Raw genomic sequence first — 12,696 nt, 5'->3', positions numbered from 1 at the left:
TACATTTGGGCACAGTGATCAAGATGTCAGCAAGATCCTATGTAAGTATTGAGTGAAACACAGTAAGAGATTCAGTGGAAAAAGAAGATTAGTCCCTAATAAACAACATTTTTTAAAAAATAATTGTTAGCCTCACTTTTAACTATAAATGTTACTTAGCATGCTGCCACTGCTTGTTCTGCACAGAAAGCCCTATTTATTTGTTATTATGGAGAGTAAAATTCTGGTGTAAAAAGCTATGTAATGGTACATCACTTTTTGTGCCTAATCTTGTTCAACTAACTTTAATCTAAAGATGCAGTATAAAGTCATGGTATATAATATAATGAGAAAAGGGTGGGAATGCAGGGTCACTTCCCCCTGGAGCTGTGTGCTCATTACGCCCACTGGAGTCACTCCCATCTCTGATGAAATTTGTATACAGTAAACTTTAGCTTGACAAAACGCAGAAGGGTTTGATATGTAAACATTCCAGGCTGCTTTAGGCCGAGTCAGATTTCAAGTATGCACAAAATAACATGCACTGGAACACGCCAGTAACCATATCTCATAGTGCCACACATTTCCTCGTAAGCAATCTTTATGGCAGAGTGGGATTAATAGCTTTAATTGTATCATTTTATTATTTAATATTACAGGTATTACTGAGTGGGTTTTTTTCAGGTAATACTTTTCTTTCTTCCACACTTCAAAAACATACAGGGAGGCTAATTGGCTCCTGATAAAATTGTCTGTGGATTATGGTGGCCATGCATGTTACAATTATGATCTTAGAAGAAATTCTACCCCTATTTGATGATTCAGCCCTAGCTGCTTGCCTTTGCTAGGCACCTTCAAAGACACCCGATCAAAATTCTCCATCCTGCCCGATCAACAAGACAATTAATAGCCAAGGCCTTTGCAAATATCTGTTGCCTCATTTCCCACCATACACACACCAAATACCATATGTAATTTTGTTTTGTACGTTAATATCGATGCATGTATGGCCACCTTTAGACTGAAAGCACAACTGGTGCAGGAACTGATTTTAATGACCCAATGGCTGATGCCACATGGGGCAGATTATTTGCCTGCGGATATACACCGCCAAGAATCTGCTTTTACGTTTCAAAACGTTTCAAAACTTCTTATTCTTTATATTACACCAACATATTCCACATCGTTTTGTAATTATACAACTATGGCTGATGCCAAACAAAGCGGATTTCAGTGCGTAACTGCTTGAGTGTGCAGTTACAACTAAGTACAACTACCCCATACAACCTGCATTTTACACAATGTTTCCAGGTTGCAATCACCTAACAAGTAAGTGCACCCTTGCTTTCAGCATATTCCCATTTAAATAAATGGGGTCAATTTCAAGAGGTTCTACCCACAGAGTTAACTGAGACAATATGTTCCCAGGTGCCACCACCCTGCAAGTAACCTGTACAATACATCTAAATGGGAAAACGGGAGGCCAGCACATTTACAGCTCTATGTCACTCACATAAACTGAATCAAACTGTGTCAGAATAAATTGAGTTTAGGATAGAAAAATGAAGTAATTCAAGGGGATACTTTTAAGATAAATAACATAATAACAATAAATTCCTGAAAATGTTTACTTTAGATATAACAGTGTATGTAGAAATATACTCAGTTGCCATATGTATCCTGCCTCAGGATTTGACAACTTGGCTGGGAGTTGGGTGCTTAATTCAATGCAGACAGTAGGCTTCCTGACCAAAAATTAGAGTGTTTTCCTCTGTAATTAGCTTAATTAGATTGCAGTGCTTAGGGAGACAATGCTGGCCCAGAGATAAGAGAGGCAGCAGTTTCATTTGCATTAAGTGAGAGTTTCTCAGACTGCACTGAGAAACTACAAACGGGTTAAATACGGCCATCACAGAAAGAGAGAACTTGTCTGCTGGGAAGAAGTTTAGGAGCCCCAGTTATATACAATACAAGATGAGCTCATTGTGGAGTATTGCCATGACAACGCCCAAGGATGCTGGCTCCCTCTCCCTCCTTTACCCCTTCTAATGTTTGGGTCAGTTGCACTGCAGAAATGTTGGGATTCATTTCAGCAATGTGCCTCTTGGTTTTATTCTTCAGTTTACAATCGTATGCTTATCTAAACAGTTGCAAAGGTGGAGTGGATAGCACTGCCTAGAACCCCTCTTAAATGTAGGGTAGGGTTGCCAGCTCGATTACTTAAACCAGAAAAATATAACATTAGAGGACCGAATCGCTAGAAACTAATCTGGATATATTGTTCATGTCTGCACGGAGACTAGTGCAGTGCTGGAATAAATCTATTAGATCAGTCTGTTCCTATGACAATCAATGGAATATATTTTTTGGTAGGTAGTGTGAAATGGTTGATAATGTCTAAGAGAGTAGTCCTAATATAGACACAGCACATTATTTTATTGGCCTGCATGCCTTTTATTATTTTTCTATTTTCGTATTAACGTAACCTTTATTTATTCAGCAACTACATATTGCATAATACTTTGCTTCTATAGCTGAGCTGAAAGCAGTAGAGAGGTGGCTGCTTCCATAAAGCTCAAGATAGCTTAGAAGACCTAAGATAAACTTTTTTTTGCTGCTTTGAATTTTGGTTACAAAAATCTATTTTTTTATTATCGGAATGGTGCCGTGGCTAAAGGCAGGAGAGTCATGATGTTGCTTCATAAATAATGAATAGAATTTGAAATTTACTGCAAAAACCATAACAAATGATGTTTCTTTGATTTACTCAGAGAATATTTTATGCTGGTATCCAGAGGCAGATTTATATTAGGCACTACTGTAGGTACTCCCCCAACCTCACCCGAGAAAGAGCCACCTCTCCTCTGCTCCGCCACTGAATTTTGAAGTTACTGTCCAGCAGTGGGGCTGGGGGGTTTCAGATTTGTTTTTAATATAGTCACTTGTTGACTACCCCCCCACTCTAGACACAGGGCCTTAAGGTGGCCATACATGTACCAATTGCAATCTTTCCTGTGTCTCTCCATTGACGTTCAGGGCTGAATAAAACAACGGGGATTCTAATTCCTCTGACGATGCAGCCCTAAACACAGATTTTGCTTGGGGCCTTCAACGGTGCCCGGTCAAAATCTTTTGTCCCGCCTGATCGATGAGACGACCAATATCCAAAGCTTTTGCGTTGATCTCATTGATCTCGTTGATCCACCATACAGAATATCATACGAAACAAAGTTTCGTACAATAATATCAGTGCGTGTATGGCCAACTTTAGGGCCTATTTGGCCTATATAGCCTTGCCGGCGTTCAAATGTTAATTTTTGACATGCTTTGTAAGACCCTTTATAAGTCTTTCCTTTATTTCTCAAAGCAGCATTTCTGCTTTATGGCTGAGATTCTTGTCTTTGAAACAAAGCCGTCTAAGCAGAGTGGTCCCAGAGCCATTTTGAAAAGACACTAAAGTATGTTGAGCCTTTATGATTAATCAGATGAGTGACCATGACTGAGATAAGAAAACTTGCCAATTAAACAATCCCACAGTTATTTTCAAATATGCAATTTTACAACTAAGCCCCAACTAAGTGAATGCACAAATGTGTTGTAATCTCAGTAAAGACATTAATAGTAACGTTTCAATGTTATATTTCCCTGCTTTTAAGCTCCTAATTCTTCGTAGAAATCCACCTTAATACCTGAAAATATTTTAATTTCCAGGCAACTGTAGTTGGTCAAATCAACTCTGTCAGTTCTAAATTGAAATGTTCTCTCCTAAGTAGTCATACTGAAAATCCTCAGAGCCTAATCACACTAACACATAGGATTTTGGACCAGTTACACACATGACTGCATTGGCACAATGCTTCCCCCACCCCTCCCAGGATGAATCCTGCCATTAATGGCCACAGACGTTGCGGGGAGATGTGCAAATCATTGTGACGTGGCTGTCTTTGGCAGACTCATCCAGATTAGGGAGCTTCTATATCTGGGCAGGATTTCTTCAGGAATAGAACTGACAGTCCCTGTCACATTCTCAACAGCTATAAAGTTGTGTTATAAAGCACAGCTAACTATTATGTAACTTTCCTTGTTCACACAAATGTATTCGCATTTCCTTTTGCAGGCTTTTGGACCCAGTAAAACTGGATGTAAATGTAACCTATGATATCCTATAGCTTAGTGCACATGGACAGTGTCCCTATGCTGTAGCGCACTCTTAATTAGATAATGTGTACCTGTAGGTACTCCAGTGTATCCTCCCACATCCAAAAAAAAAAAATTAAACTGACCATAGTATGTACAGGTATGGGATCCCTTATCTGGAAACCCATTATCCGAAAAAGCTCCGAATTACGGAAAGCCTGTCTCCCATAGACTCCATTTAAATCACATAATTTAGAATTTTAAAACAGATTTCCTTTTTCTCTGTAATAATAAAACAGTACCTTGTAACTGATCCCAACTAAGATATAAATTATCATTATTGGAAGCAAAACAATCCTATTGGGTTTAATTAATGTTTTATTGATTTTTTAGTAGACTTAAGGCATGGAGATCCAAATTATTGAAAGACCCCTTATCCGGAATACCCTTGGTACCGAGCATTCTGGATAATGGGTCCTATACCTGTATGTGATATAGGGCTCTGCAAGCTTCACTGAGGCAGTGTAGTGGGGAGGTGGGTCATGAATAATTTTTTTTCTGTTGGGCAAGGAGTGATAACATTTCACCCCAGACCCCACATTTACCTACCCCCAGAAGCCATCTCAAAGTAAAGCCCTTAAAGGGGACATTGTGTAAAAAAAAAAAAAAAAAAAGACTGTGCCAATGCATACCCCCCCAACTGTCCCACTTTTCGCGGGACAGTCCCGGTTTTTACAGCGCGTCCTGCTGTCCCGGATTGTTCAATGAATGTCCCGCATTACGGAAATGCAGAACATTCATTAAACTATCCAGGCCAGTGGGACGCGCTGGCTACAGCGGATCGCTCCGGCTCCTTCTTCTTGGGCTCCCGCTCCTTATTCGGCTCCTCGTACGGCAGCGTCAGGTCCTTTTATAAGGTTGCGCCCGGGCGTACGTGTGACGTCACACGTACACACGGGCGCAACCTTATAAAAGGTCCTGTCGCCGCCTTACGAGGAGCCGAGTAAGGAGCAGGAGCCCAAGAAGTCTATGGGGGCCGCTATGTATGAGGTACTCACTATGGGGGCAATTGGGGGGGCTCTGTGTATGGGGGGCTCTGTGTATGGGGGGCTACTGTGTATGGGGGGACACTGTGTATGGGGGGACACTGTGTATGGGGGGACACTGTGTATGGGGGGGCTCTGTGTATGGGGGGGCTCTGTGTATGGGGGGCTCTGTGTATGGGGGGCTCTGTGTATGGGGGGCTACTGTGTATGGGGGGCTACTGTGTATGGGGGGACACTGTGTATAGGAGGGCTACTGTGTATGGGGGGGCACTGTGTATGGGGGGCACTGTATGGGGGGACACTGTGTAAGGAGGGCTACTGTGTATTGGGGGCACTGTATGGGGGAGCACTGTGTAAGGAGGGCTACTGTGTATGGGGGCACTGTGTAAGGAGGGCTACTGTGTATGGGGGCTACTGTGTATGGGGGGTACTTTCTATGGGGTGCTGTCTATTGGGCCATCGTGGGCACTATTTGAACTATTTTAAAAATGGGGTGTGGCAATTGGGGCGTGGTCACAAAGTGGGCGTGGCCAAAAAATTTGCCCAAATGTTGGGAGGTATGCCAATGCATTGTGCTCCCTTTACGTATACAATGAATGTGCTTAGACAGGGTTTGTCTCTGGCTGATTTATTTACTTCTCCAAAAACCCTTCTAGTCCTGCACATCTTCTGTTGGACCAGGTCTGGATTCAAAATAGGCCCTGACATATCAAGTACACAGAGACACAACCAACCCCCAAACAGCCCAGTTAATAGTGACCAGGGCCGCCATCAGGGGGGCACAGCGGGGACAGCTGTACCGGGCCCGGGCAATTTTTACTTTTAAAGGGGGCCCGGTGGCGCTACAGTTTTCTTAGTCGCTCGGGCCCCCTTTAATAAAATCCGGGCCCTGTCATTGGTTATCTGGATGGTTGCACCCCGTGTGTACATGTGACGTCCATACGCACGGGGCGCAACCTTATAAAAGGGCCTGTCTCCATTCGCATGGGGATGTAAGTGCAGAGGCGTCGACGGCCTGTGAAGGATCGGAAGATGCCACTCGCTGAAGATGCCGCTCGCTGAAGATGAACTGCTGCAGGTCGCCAATGTGTTAGGGGGGGCACTGCTGCTGGCTCCAATGTATATGGGGGCACTGCTGCTGGCACCAATGTATATGGGGGCACTGCTGCTGGCACCAATGTATATGGGGCACTGCTGCTGGGCATCAATGTATATGGGGGCACTGCTGCTGGGCATCAATGTATCTGGGGGCACTGCTGCTGGGCATCAATGTATATGGGGGCACTGCTGGGCACCAATGTATTAGGGAGGCCCTAGCTACCAATGTTTGTGTGTCCTTTGTACTGATGGGAGGGGTCACTGGGGGAGGGGCCATTGGGGGCAGGGCGTGGGAGGAGGAGGGCCCAGAAATTTTCGTTGTGAGGGGCCCCGTGATTTCTGATGGCGGCCCTGATAGTGACTATGGAATCTTACAGCAGCCCCTCTGGCATTTGCCAGAATCCACAGATTGCCAGTCTGGGACTGTATTGGACTTCCTTCTGGCTACTTTCCAATATTGTGTAGGGGAGCCAGCAGCCCTCGGCTCTTACACTGTAGGATAAAAACCAGTCAGCTGTTAGGTAAACCTGATAGGGGACAGAAGACTGTCTCTGCCTGTGTGAATGCAGGGCTGTGATTGACTACCCCACTCCTACTGTGCTTCTGGCAGAGACTGTTAGAACACACACTACCTGTCATTTAAACATGAGCAGGGATCAGAGCCAATCTATGGGGACAGTCAGGGCTGGATTTTGAAGCGGTGATCCCCAAGGCTACATGCACCTGTGTGAAAACAACCCCATAAAGAAGAATGGAATGGAAAAAATTATGTGTGCCATAGTCCTTAAAAATATCAAGAAAAGATGTGCAAATTCCTGAATCCCTGCATCTACCCATCCTGCAATGGCCTTAAGGAACAGAGCTAAAGCAGAAAACCCAGCTGCTTGGAGAAAGGAATCAGTGGAACCTTACTCTACACAGAACAGCACTTAGAAATAAATAGGTTAGTTAGAGATTAGGACATGGTTACTTGCATACAAGGCCAGTTGCATGCTAAAGGACACGTGCTATTGAGTGTTTCACCCAAAGCAAAGTATTATATGCAATTATATGTAATTGATGGAAACAGTCCACATAATAACTGGTTAAGTTATTCCTCACTCACCTTTCGCACTAAACAGTTTGGTAAGATTTGCACTACCTTTACTACACTCTCTTGTGATATATTTTTCATATAGGTGTGTTTCACCTATATTCACCCTAGACAGGGCCCCTTCTGCCATTACGCTGGGTAAGAACCTTGCCTCCAGTGCAATTTTACCAGGGGTGTCAAACAAGAGATTATGACTATGACTGACCACTCTCTGTAAAACACAACTAAAATGTAATGAATGTGCTTAAATGTAACCTGATTCTTACTAATTTGCTTTAGGCTAATACCTGATTTACGACCTGTGGATAATGGGAAATTGCATACTCAGCTCTGTGTGTCTGCACCCAGGCAGACGCAGTGCCTTTCGGTGCAGATACAGGAGCCAGGTGGCCGAGCATATCAGCTAATTCTCTCTGCCTGTACTTATCTACAAGCCAAGAATCATCCTTTTGTATGGCTGTAACCTAAAAAATAACTTTGGCAGAGTGCTTATTATTAGCGTTTTCAAGCAGTGAGGCCGTCTGCCATGCTATTGGTCCTTCTGTAAGCCATTGGATCTGCTGCCCCTAGTGTTTGCCTCTTTATTCACTCAGTTTAAACAAGCCCATACCCCACATATGATACCACTACCAAATAGTAGTGTTCATAGGGTTTGGCCAAAATATTGTTGCTTCAAAATATAATGATATTATTACCCTTTATTTATTTAATCTATAATTATACTCTATTGTTTCCCTACTGGCCGCACATTCTCCTAGGCCAAAGCCTTTTCAAGGGAACCTGACCTACAATTCTTTGGACATCCTGTAATTCAGTTCTGTGCTTCATTTACATTTTAAACACATATTATTCTGTGTACCAGCCTTGGAAAGCAGCAGTTATCATTTTGAGATTAAGCTGGTCACTAAACCCAGTTATTGCTGCTTGTTTCCGTCTCAGCGGTGATAACTGCTTGGGGGTCCAATTGTACCCCATCTATACTCTGTACCCATGTCACTGGCATCCATCAGAGACACTGTGGTGCAAAAAAAGAGGAGGGAGGGTGGAATAAAAATGTGTGCCCAGGGCCCTGGGGTCAAATCTGTGCCAGGGCCTGTGTACAGTGTATGTGAAACGTCACGCAAATTCAAACAGAAACATTATCTCCAATCTGTGAGACAGAAGAGCAGACTGGCAGGAACTTTGGCCTTCCAGTTGTGTCCTTGTCTAGTTTATACTAGACAAAACAAGTAAAGGAGCTGGTGAAACAGGGACATAACCCATATCTAAATATCTCTGCTGAATTGTCTTTCATATTCTCATACTGTGTACAACTGAACACCGACTGCTAATACCAACTTGCTGCTGATATGTGTACCTAATATTTATGTGAAGTAGTATGTATATAAAAAGCAGATACCATTAACTTGTATGTATGTATGTATGTATATCTTTATTTATAAAGCGCTACTAATGTACACAGCGCTGTACAGTTGAATACATTAATACAAACAGGGGGTTATTAAGATAATAGATAAATACAAAATATTACAATAAAGACAAATAAATAAAAGATACAGTTGCAATAAGAGTCAAAAACACAAGAGGATGGAGGTCCCTGCCCCGTAGAGTTTACAATCTATATGGGAGGGTAACTTACAGACACAAATAGGCAAATGTAGGTCACAGTGGGTGACACTACAATATAAGTGCCAGTTCCCAGATCAGGTGCTGTGCGAGTGCTACAAAAGGTAGTCTTTAAGTTTAGTTTTAAAAAGACTGAGGGAGGATTCTCTCCGGAGGAAATCAGGGAGGGCATTCCAAATGTAAGGGGCAGCAAGGCAGAAAGGTTTAAGGCGGGAAACGGCAGTAGTGGTGGGGGGCGCAACCAAACGTTTGCTCTGCGAGGAACGAAGGAGTCGGCCAGGAACGTACGGAGACACAAGGGAAGAGATGTAGTGAGGAGCAGAGGAATGGAGGGCTTTGAAGGTTAAGAGAAGGAGTTTGTAAGATATTCTTTGTTTAATAGAAAGCCACGATAAGGACTTTAGCAGGGGAAGGGCCTGAACTCTCCTGGATGAGAGGAGGAGAATTCTGGCAGCAGTGTTTAATACAGACTGTAGGGGGGAAAGATGGGAGTTAGGGAGGTCGGTTAGTAGCAGGTTACAGTAGTCAAGTCGGGATAGGATGAGAGCATGCATGAGCAGCCTAGCTGTTGCAGTAGAAAGAAAGGGATGGATTTTGGCAATATTGCGTAAGAAAAAGTGACAGGTTTTGACAGTGGTGTTAATATGGTCAGAGAAGGAGAGACTGGAGTCAAAGATCACCCCCAAACAACGCACCGAATCGACAGGGTTGATGAACTTTACCCACAAACATACCATATTAACCGATTGAGACAGCAAATTGTGTAACAGCAGCAGTGGAGATTCTGTTTATTCCCACAGTAAGAAGAGCATAGCTTACAGTACCTTTGCTGAAATGGGAAGTTTATTGAGGCCCACACAGAGCATGCATTTGCATTAATAATTGTGGGCATAATCACATGTATAAGTGCATAGGAACACAAATGCAGTCACTCTGCAATTACAGTATCATACTGGCCCCCCTAGGACCCACCATAAAACCTAATATCCAGGGTCCACTGTCACAGCCACTGCCTGTAGATATCACTGAATGTTGTACGTATAATATACGGTTGCTTATGGTAGAACCAGAAAAGCATAGGGATTGTTCATGGCAGTCCAACAGTATGTGCTTCTAAAATGTAGTTTTATGTATTTCATTATATTTAACAGGCCCTGTGTTAATTAGAGTGTGCATTAGACGGTAGCTAATTGTACATGCTGTGTTCAGAATAATGCGCGAAAAATATCTAAAAATACATTGTTGTGTCTTAGAGCTCCCCCCTACCGTGCTTGTCACCTCACCAGGGCATGGGCCTACAAAACGCACATGTCTACAAAACACAGGGGGAGAAAATTTAGAACCAATTCTTGAAGTGCTCTTATAATGAATCAGTAAAAGATGGCAGCCACAGCCCTGTGAGCAGCTCTGCCTTAGGCCAAGTATGGAGGAGGAGGGTCATTCTTATGATTCTGCTTGGGGAGGAGCACTGCATGTCCCCAATGCCCTGATTTACAATTTTACAATTAGTATTTACAATTAGTTTTGGCCTGCTGACACAACCTCATCAGTTCAAAAAGAGTTTATTTAGTATTGGATTTGGGCTTAAATAACAAGGTGATCTGAGTTAAGGTGGCCATACACGGCCGATTCTAGCTGCCGATATCGGCCCCTTAGACCGATTCGGCAGCTAATCGGCCCGTGTATGGGCACTACCGACAGGCCTGCCCGACCAATATCTGGACTCAAAAATAGTCAGATATCGATCGGGTAGGTTAAAAAATTTAGTCGGATTGGGGACCACATCAACGAGCCAATGTGGTCCCCGATCCGACTACATTTTTTAACCTGCCCGATCGATATCTGGCTGATTTGAGGCCAGATATCGGTCGGGCAGGCCGATCACTCAGATCACCTTGTTATTTAAGCCCAAATCCAATACTAAATAAATTCTTTCTGTACTGATGAGGTTGTGTCAGCAACAAGGTGAGTTAAGGTGGCCATACACGGGCCGATTTTAGCTGCCGATTCGGCAGCCTATACCCGTCGTTATAATTTGATCGTTTGGCCCTGGGGCCGAATTAGCCTGGATTCTCCGTAGGTGGGGGATATCGAGAGAAGATCCGCTCGCTTGGCGATGTCGCTGAAGGTGTATGGCCACCTTAACTCAGATGTTAATCTGTTATTTCCAGAATGATAGGTAGGTGCACACACTTTTAAATTGCAAAAAGAACCACAGATCTGACAAGTATTCTACATTGCATCTTTGCTAACACTGTCAATGTTTTTCCAAAATGTACTTTTCCCACATCCACATAACTCTAAACCTTGTGTATCAACCATCCCCACCCTATGGATTGTAAACCTGAGGACAGGACCATCATTACCTAATGAATCGATTTGTTTGTAACTATTTAACCCTTATGTATAGCACTGCAAGAAATGTTGTCACTTTATAAAGAAATGTAATAATAATATAGTGGATAATGTACCCCTATAAAATATAAGGATATTATAAGCCACCAAGGAGTTCCTGGACCATACAAAAGCACAGGGTGAAAGGCTGAATGCTGTTATATATGTCATGAAACTCCAAGGTTACTTCTAATATTATATTTATTATAATACACAAGTTTCAGAAAGTCATGTAACAAATTACATCATTAAGCACCAATTATAACTGATGACATCACTAAGAACAATTTATAAGGATATAATTTACAGGATATTATAATATATATATCACTTGTTAATCTATGATTTATTTTTATCTCACTGACATTCAGAGGAATAAAGTATTAGGTCTTGTTGATGCGGTCCCCGAACCGACGGGCGCCCATACCCCCAGGGCCAGCCAAACGACCAAATTAGCCTGAAATCACCCACATGTAGGTGGGGATTTCGGGAGAAAATCCACTCGCTTAAGATCCGCTAGCAGATCTTAGCATGTATGGCCACCTTAACTGTCTGGCAAGAATTTTTTGCATTGTAATAATTGTTGCACACATTGCAACAAACAGAAACAAGTGATCAATACTCTCTTCTTGAAAGGATTGTACCACTACAATCAAATGCCATGCTGAGTTGCAGTCACACAAATCTCTGACCTTATGGACTTTATACTGCAAACAATGATGTTTATCACAGCCATTAATTCAAGGAACCAAGGCAGTGATCCAAGTGCGGATGCCATTTAGTGTCTCTATTTGCATTTTGCGAATAAAGGTCATACAATGGCAGTGATTGCTAAGCATCCAATATAAATGGAGAGGTAGACTGGAAAACTGTTAAACATATATAAATATCCTAACGTTTAAAACAGTATTAAACTATTATTCTTTTTTTATGTTGCGTTTCCTTTTAGCCTAAGGTACTAATCCATCACATTTTAAATTTTTTTATATGTTGCTTGTAACTCGGGAGTAGACTGGGTGCTGATCAATTGAAAAATTGGTGCTTTCCACTGTGTTGTATATATAGTTTTGCACCAGTGGTTGAAGTGGCTCACAAAAGCTGGAGAGATGGTACCCAGCATGAGTGCACACTGCCTAATTTCTCCTGTCTGCAATGTAAATACAATTTAAAATGACTCCCAGGACAGATCACAGCAACATGTGTTTCTGGTTGTCAGTGACTCCCAGTACCCCAGCACAAGACAGCACTATAAGCCCCTTGTTAAAACCCATGTGGGCTGTGGGGCCCAGTAACATCTAGTTATGCCACCGATTGAGTTGCATC

This window comes from Xenopus tropicalis, chromosome 10, assembly GCF_000004195.4.
Source record: "Xenopus tropicalis strain Nigerian chromosome 10, UCB_Xtro_10.0, whole genome shotgun sequence".
Taxonomy (NCBI): domain Eukaryota; kingdom Metazoa; phylum Chordata; class Amphibia; order Anura; family Pipidae; genus Xenopus; species Xenopus tropicalis.
The sequence above is the reverse complement of the archived record's forward strand: the minus strand, read 5'-3'. Positions refer to the sequence as shown.